Raw genomic sequence first — 8,636 nt, 5'->3', positions numbered from 1 at the left:
CCTTGAATATAGAGCAATGTTTTATCATAATAGCCCCTTACCAAGAGAACAAAGTGCAGCTCAGGAACTGGTTAATCCTTTGTATTTCTGTATCCTGTTCAGGATTGAGAAAGAACATCATAGAAGTCCATTCATTGTCTTCTAATCTGCACAAAGTTGAAAACTAGAGATTTAAATTATTTATTTATTTATTATTTATTTATTCACTTTACAATCCAGTATCAGCCCTTCCTCTCCTCCTGGTCACACAAGTCCTCCTCCAATTCCTCTTAGAAAGGGAAGCCCCACCCCCCCAGTGGGTGTCAGCCCCTTTCACCCCTTCCCCCAGCGCTCACCACACCTTCCCCCGCCACTATGTACAGGGTCCAGCCTGTGCTCGCTCTTTGGTTGGTGATTCAGTCTCTGGGAGTCCCCAAGGGTCCAGGGTACTTGACTTTGTTGGTCTTCTTTCTGTGGAGTCCCTGTTCTCTTTGGATACCTCAGTCTTTCTCCCAGCTTTTTTGTGTGACTCCCCCCAGCTCCATGTACTGTTTGGGTGTGAGTCTCTGCATCTCTTTCTATTGGTTGTTGGGTGGAGCTTCTCAGAGGACAGTTATGCTAGGTTCTTGTCTGTAGCATAATGGAGTTTTATTAATAGTGCCAGGGATTGGTTCTTGCTCATGGGATGGGTCTCAATGTGGGGCAGTCATTGGTTGGCCATTCCTCCAGATTCTGCTCTGTCTTTGTCCCTGCACATCCTGCACATCTTGTAGGCAGGACACATTTTGGGTGGAAGTCTTTGTGGGTGGATTACTGTCCTTATCCTTCCTCTGGAAGTCCTGCCTGGGTACAGGAAGTGGCCACTTCAGGATCTAAGTGGGAGCACTGTAACAAATCTCAGCTAGAGTCACCCCCTTAGACCCGCTGGGACCTCTCCCCATCCCAGGTCTCTGGCATGTCCTAGAGATTGTCTCCTACCCTCAGCTGATCTCCCTTCCCTCTCCCCTGCCCTCCCTACATATGATCTCCACTTTCCCCTCTCCTCCCCATCCCCTCTTCCACTCAGTTGCCTCCTTCTATAGAGAGAAAAGGACCCCTCTAGGTCCTTCCTCTTCCTCTTCAATATTCCACTACCTCTCACACTTACCACAGGCTGGGGGCCAAGTCTTTATTACATAGGGCTGTAGAGCTTGCTTATCCAGACCCTAGTAATGCTCATGGGTACTGTATTAGTCAGGGTTTTCTAGAGTAACAGAACTTATACAACGAATCTCTCTGTATATCTAGAAAGGGGACTTAGTAGCATGATTTAGAGGCTGTAGTCCAGTTAATCCAACAATGGCTATGAATGGAAAGTTCAAGAATTCAGTAGTTGCACAAGGCTGAATATCTCAGCTGTTCTTCAGTATACACTGTAATTCTGAAGAAGTAGGCTCTAGTGTTAGCAAGGGCAAACAGGCAAAGAACAAAAGCTTCCTTCTTCCATGTCCTTACATAGGCTTCTGGCATAAGGCATTGCCCAGATTAGATTTTGACTGAAGATCTCAATTAAAGGCATGGGATGGGTCCTTCCTTTTTCAAAGATGATCCAGATTAGAAGTGGATCTTCCTACTTGAAATTAAGCAAAAACCCTTCACAAGTATGCCCTCCATTTTTGGGTTTTAGTTCTAGATGTAGTCAAGTTAACAACCATAAAGAAACATATGAGTCATAAACGATATGTATTTTATAATCAAAACAGAACTTGTATTCATTTATATAGTTATCTTATAAAATGACTTTTCTAACTTTTATTTTAGAACTTTTATCTTCAGTCACTTTAAATTCTTTAAAAGCATGTTGCTTTTTAATTAATTAGTTAATTAATTTACTTGTTTAGTGTGTGGGCACATGCATGTCACAGCACATGTGTGAAAGTCAGAGGACAAATTGGTTCTTCTCTTCCATCATATGGATTTGGGGATCAAACTCAGTTCAGATGGCAAGTGTCTTACTCTACCCAGCCATTTTGCTAGACTTCATCTATTTTTTGACAGGCATTTACTTCACATCCAGGTTTAATTTGTTATTGATAAATGGTAACATTTATGTGTATGCATGTAACTTATTTCTCTAATGCAAATTCCTTGGAGTGCAATGGCTAGATCAGACTTTGAATATGCTAAGCTTTTAAAGAAATTACTCAATCATTTTTTCAAAATACTTGTAGCATTTTACATTTCTTAAAAGATTTATTTATTATTATACATAAGTACACTGTAGCTGACTTCAGACACACTAGAAGAGAACGTCAGATCTCATTACAGGTAGTTGTGAGCCACCATGTGGTTGCTGGGATTTGAACTAAGGACCTTTGGAAGAGCAGTCAGTGTTCTTACCTGCTGAGACATCTCACCAGCCCAGCATTTTACATTTTATTATCAGCACATGATGGTGTCAGTTCTTCCAAATTCTTGTTAACAAACACTTGGTATGCATAGTCTTTTAAATATTATTATAAGTTTGTAGTAGTGTGAGGTCCTGATACTTCCTACTTTTAAAATTTCATTAGTGGCATTTTATGGTGGCTTTAAATTGAATTTCCCTAAGAATTACTAATACCTACCATATTTCCATGTGTGTTTGGCAAAGAATCTGGTTAAGTTTTTGCTCATTGTAATTAAGTCTTTACTTTCTTATTGTTGAGTTTGGCAGTGTCTCTGATTTTTTGAACCTCTTGTTAGATGTATCATCTAACTCTAACATTCTAACTCTCCAGTGTATTTGTATCAGGCTGAATGCTCTCAGAGAATGATTCTAGGATGGTTCAACATTCTGAAGAAGAGATTTTGTGGGTTTAGCTTTTAAGTGTTTGATAGAATTCACCAGTGATAATGACTGCACTTGAGTTACCTGTCTGGAAAGATGTTTGCTTATAAACAATGTATTTGAGGAGTGTTGGGCTTTTTAGATGATCTCTCTTGAGTGAGTTTAGTACTGAGAGGTTGAAAGCTACTTTGTCTAAACTGCTAAACTTTTTTTGTTTGTTTTCGAGACAGGGTTTCTCTATATAGCCCTGGCTGTCCTGGAACTCACTTTGTAGATGAGGCTGGCCTTGAACTCAGAAATCTGCCTTCCTCTGCCTCCCAAGTGCTGGGATTAAAGGTGTGGGCTACCACTGCCAGGCTAAACTGCTAAACTTATTTCACAATGTTACTCATATTTTGTCACATACTTGTAGCATCTTTAATGCTGCTGTTACTCTCCTCATTTTGTTAATATGTGAATTCTTTTTTATTGTTTTGATTTTTGTTTTTGAGCCATGGTTTCTTTGTGTAGCCCTGGCTGCCCTGGAACTCACTCTGTAGACCAGACTCCCCTAGAATTCATCACCTGCCTCTGCTTCCTGAGGGCTGAGATTAAAAATGTGTGCCACTCACTATTGCCTGGGGTGAATTCCCCCCCCCCTTTTTTTGGTCAGTCTTGTTAGAACTTTGTCAATTTTATTGATATGCTCAAAAAAGATTATAACTGTATTGATTTTTCCATTGTTTTTGTTTTCTGTTTCATTAATTTAAGCTTTTTTTTTAAAAAAAATATTTTCCCTCCTGTACTTACTGTGTATTTCTTAGCTCTGCCTTTTGATTTCTTTAAATAGAAGTGTAACCATTAGAGAATCTTTCTTCTTCTTCTTCTTCTTCTTCTTCTTCTTCTTCTTCTTCTTCTTCTTCTTCTTCTTCTTCTTCTTCTTCTTCTTCTTCTTCTCCTTCTCCTTCTCCTTCTCCTTCTCCTTCTCCTTCTCCTTCTCCTTCTCCTTCTCCTCCTCCTCTTCCTCCTCCTCTTCCTCCTCCCCTCCTCCTCCCCCCTTCTTTTGTAAGTTGGAAAATAACTTTATTTGTTCTAGAGCATTGGCCAGAGTCCCCTTAGAACGTCTGAAACTGCTTCTTGGTGCCAGCAGCCTTGGTGACCTTGAGAACATTGAATTGAACAGTCTTGCTCAGGGGCCTGCACTCTCCAACAGTGACAATGTCTCCAATCTGTACATCCCTGAAACAGGGAGAGAGGTGCACAGACATGTTCTTGTGACACTTCTCAAAGCGATTGTACTTTCGGATGTAATGGAGATAGTCCTGGCAGATGACAACGGTCCTCTGCATCTTCATCTTGGTCACGACACCAGACAGAATCCAACCTCGGATGGAGACATTTCCAGTGAAGGGGCATTTCTTGTCTATGTAGGTGCCCTCGATGGCCTTTTTGGGCGTCTTGAAGGCTAGAGCCATGTTTTTGTAGTACCGAGGGAGTTTTTCCTTGCCAGTTTCTCCCAGCAAAACATGCTTCTTGTTTTGAAAGATTGTAGGCTGCTTTTTGTAAGCATGCACTGTCTGAATGTCCACCATATTTCCAGCAGCTTGAGAAAAAAAAGTGAGAATTTTCTTCTTTTACAGTATAGTTGTTCAGGTTTATAATTTTCCTCCTATGTATTGCTTTAAGTAGCTTTATTTGAAATTTAATGTGCTGTCTTTTCATTGCTATCACAGGCTACTTAAAGTTATGCTATCTAATATTACACTGTAGCTGTCTTCAGATGCACCAGAAGAGGGTGTCAGATCTCATTACGGATGGTTGTGAGCCACCATGTGGTTGCTGGAATTTAAACTCAGGACCTTCGGAAGAGCAGTCGGTGCTCTTAACCACTGAATCATCTCTCCAGCCTTGCTATCTAATTACTAAGATCTTGAAATATTTTCCAGAAAACTGGAATTGTCTAATTAAATTGTATCATGGTAACTAAATATATTTTGTATAATTTAAATTACTTACAATTTATTGAGTTTCATTTTAGGGCTCAGAAAGGGGTCTATCTTGCTAAATGTTCCATATATATTATTTTATAAATGTTCCATATATCTACATTTGGTTGTTCATTTCTTAACAAATTTAAACAGGTCAAATCACCTCATTATGTTGTTCAAACTGTTTGTGCCTCTATAAATTTTCACTCTACAGTTTCTATCAAATATTGAGATAAGAACATTGAAATTTATGATTAACTAGATGTGTCCATTTCTCTTTAACTGCCTATTTCTCATTTGTTTATTTGAAACTTTATTACTTGGTGGATACATAGGTAGAGATATGTTATTTTTAGGATTGGCACCTTCCTTACAAGAGGTGGGTTTCTGAATCTTTGGTAACCTTTATTCTGAAATTCAGTTGGCAACATATAGTTTACACTTACTTTCTGTTGTTTTTATTGTAAATATGATAGATTTATTTCCATTCTTTTGTGTTCATAGAATCTTCAGGATTCAGAAGTCAATGGAGTAACAACAACCTGAAAACATTGAAAGAAAAGATAGTTGTTAACCCAGAGTTCTATATATTTGAGCATTTTTTTCTTTTATAAACTAGAAACTTTGTTTCTAGGCCTTTAAATGAGTTTCATTGTGCTATGGAAATGTTAAAGGAACTTCTGTAGGAGATTTGAGGCTGGGCAAAGAATGAGAAGTTTTAGATGTAAACAAATTGTGTTCAGGATGTCCACAGCAGTGTAAGCCTGTGACAAATGGAGTTCAGGATGTCCACAGCAGTCCCTTCGTCCTTTTACTTTAGAACAAGGTTTGAAATAGTGTTGAACAGGACATACTATAGGTAAATACACTCATTAACATGTAATACCTTCTGAAATGCTGTCAAGTTATCTATTGTGTTTTTAGATATCTTGTATTCATGTGGCATTTTTCATCTTATACATGGATTCATAGTCAATGTTTCAGATTAAAAATTTTTTTTACAGATCTTTGTGTTTTTGTGTACAGAAGCATATATAAGACAGCTACCATCAGTTACTAACACCTTAGTATACAGGCAAACACATGCTCTTAAGTGTAAGTCATACTTGATTTTAAGTGTTTACATCTTGTACCTCTTATTTCGTTTGGACAAGGTATGGCTGTGGTAGTTGAGCCTTTGGCCTGAAAGTCACTGTAGAGCCCATATCTCAAATTACTTTTTTTTCTGACCTCTACCTACAAAACTCTAGGACAACTTCTATGTACCACCATGCCTAGCTTGGCTCTTGTTTTAAAAATTATTTATTCATACATCCAACAATAATTATTGTGTTCTAGAAGCTGTCCTAAACTCTGGAGATAAGCAATGAAGTTCCTACTTCCATGGGGCCCACATTCTAATGGAAGGAGATAGAAAATAAACATGTAAACAGATATCCGTGTACTATGTCAACGGATGGTTAGTTATAACGGAAAACAATAGAGAATTGGGAGCTCTATTTTATGTTGTGGTATCTTTGAATCCCCATACTAAAGCAATCTTGAGCATGGACAGGAATAAGCTGGGGGGAATTCCAAGATAGAAACACACTTGGCAAGCTCTAGGGACAGGAAGGATGTCAAGTGGGTAAAGTAGCATACATGTGAAATGTGGGGAGGAAATGAGCTAGGTGGGAAGCAAAAATAGGTAGGCATCTGGCCAGAGGGATGATTGCAATTATGTTTTGTGTAAAATTGAAAGCTACTGAAGGCTTTGGAGGTAGGAAGAAGACATAATTTGACTAACATTTAAAGGATTCTATTCTGGCTGCTGTGTGGAGAAGAGTATATGGCGGTCAGGAAAGGAAGCCAGGAACCTGTAACAATGGCAAGTATTTCAACATGGCAAAGCTTTAGGTTATCTCTCTGCATCTTGTGCTCTGCTAATTATATAATCCAATTGTAATTCTGGGCACAGCTTGCCGTGCTTCGTTGGAGCATTCTGGTTTTGTGGTTCTAAAACAACATTTGTATCCAGTTGGAGGCTTATCTAAGGAGTTGCTCTGAGCATTTGGGTTGTAGTTTATTTTAGTATTGTTTCAGCTATCCATTGCTACATAGTACATGTACAAAAATTTAGTGGATTAAAATAATGACATTTGGTTTGCTCACAGATCTTTCATTTTGGCTGAAGTTGCCATTTCTGCTTCTCTCTGCTGAACGTGGCATCCACTGAGACGGTTGAAATCATCTGGAGATGGGGTTACCCACACCTCGCAGTTGATACTAGCTGTTAGCTGGGTCCTCAGTTAGGGTCAGCATGCATAAATAAGCACAGGTCACTTTTCCATGTTTCTCCCTTACAGCATGGTGGCTTGGTTCTGAAGGGCCAGCACTGTAATGGTGGCTGGGTTCCCAGTGAGAGCGAGGTGGAACCAAGGATAGCTTTTCTGATCAGGTTCCAAAGACATGCACGTTCTTTGATGAGGCTTTCTGTTCCTTAAAAATAAGTAAAAGTGATGCTGATCCACCTCTAAGAGGAGAATTGGAGCTGGACTTTTGGCTGCTTTGTGGGTTCTTCTTTTCTTCCATCCTTCTCCACCCTTTCAGCCCCCTAACACTAGGCAGGAGAGAAAAACAGAATAAAAGAGAAAGGGGGTGGCATTATCATTTGACTACTTCCTGTTGATTAGAGGTTTTGAGTTCCTTGGGGCAGGTTTGATCTTCACTGTCAGGATATCTATTCTTTTTTTCTTCTGATTTCTGCTTTGTGCAGGACTACTTAACAAACTACAACCAACAGCAACCAACCAACAACCAACAATCTACCCAACCAATCTCTTGGGGTCCTAGCATTTATATGGTCTCTGAAACCCCCCCAGAATTCTAAACATCACACAATCACAGAAACAGTGTGCTTCTGGCAATATCTCACCCATGCTAGATCATGAGACAAGTCACCTGCTGTGGACTATCGGAAGCAGCTACATATCCCATACCTGGAATTAAAATGAAAACATATTCTCTTAATAGTTCTGTGTTTTTCAAAGAACCCAAAATTCTCACTACAGAGAATCAGTTGACACTCTTTATAGAAAGATCATCAAACCTCATGATGAAGGAGATTAAACTGACAGACTGGATCCTTTACTAATGTTATTATTATTGTTATTATTATTATTTGTTTTTTCAAGACAGGGTTTCTCTGTGTAGCCCTGGCTGTCCTGGAACTCACTCTGTGGACCAGGCTGGCCTTGAACTCAGAAATCTGCCTGCCTCTGCCTCCCGAGTGCTGGGACTAAAGGCGTGCGCCACCATTGCCCAGCTACTAATGTTATTAGGCTTAGAAGGAACAGGTCTTCTTCAAGAGGACCACAGAAATGTTGAAGAATAGTGTTGTGAAACAGTTTCCTTTAAGACTGAAATATTCTATCCTTCAGGGAAGCTCCTTGGGCAGGAAAGTAAACAACTCAAAATAGCTTTAGGAAGTTCCTGAAAATGATCAGATTCACTAGGCCCCTCCCTGCCATAGTAAACAATAAAGACTGCAAAAATTTAGACAAGTCAAGCTTCAAGGAAGACTTTGAGACGAGACCAGCGATCTAGGAAAGCAGAAACCAACCACGCTGCCTGGAAGAAATTTAGACGAATGAAAGGACACTTGGAAAGGACACTCAATCTGTTGAGCTGTCTTCAGGCTGTGCAGTGTGAAGGGATCTGCACACTGCAAGGTACTCCCTCCTGGACCCCAGATTAGGCCCAAACCACACCCAAATATCCATTTTCATAGAGAGGTCCATTATTAAACAAGGAAGAAAAGTAAAGTGACTGGTTTATGACTCAGGTAAAAACTAGCAGCAAATTGAAAGTTCGGGTGTAATTTTTAAGAGGATAAAAAGAGG

General features: G+C 39.6%; 1 pseudogene; it reads right to left on the bottom strand.

Annotated features, from left to right (window-relative positions):
• Positions 1 to 3,882: 3,882 nt before the first annotated feature.
• Positions 3,883 to 4,359, bottom strand: LOC110307512 (small ribosomal subunit protein uS17 pseudogene; annotated as a pseudogene).
• Between the last annotated feature and the right edge of the window lie 4,277 nt (positions 4,360 to 8,636).

Source organism: Mus caroli, unplaced genomic scaffold, assembly GCF_978045245.1.
Source record: "Mus caroli unplaced genomic scaffold, Mus_caroli_1 scaffold_14, whole genome shotgun sequence".
In the NCBI taxonomy this organism is placed as follows: Eukaryota; Metazoa; Chordata; class Mammalia; order Rodentia; family Muridae; genus Mus; species Mus caroli.
This window is presented reverse-complemented; position numbering and strand designations above follow the sequence as displayed.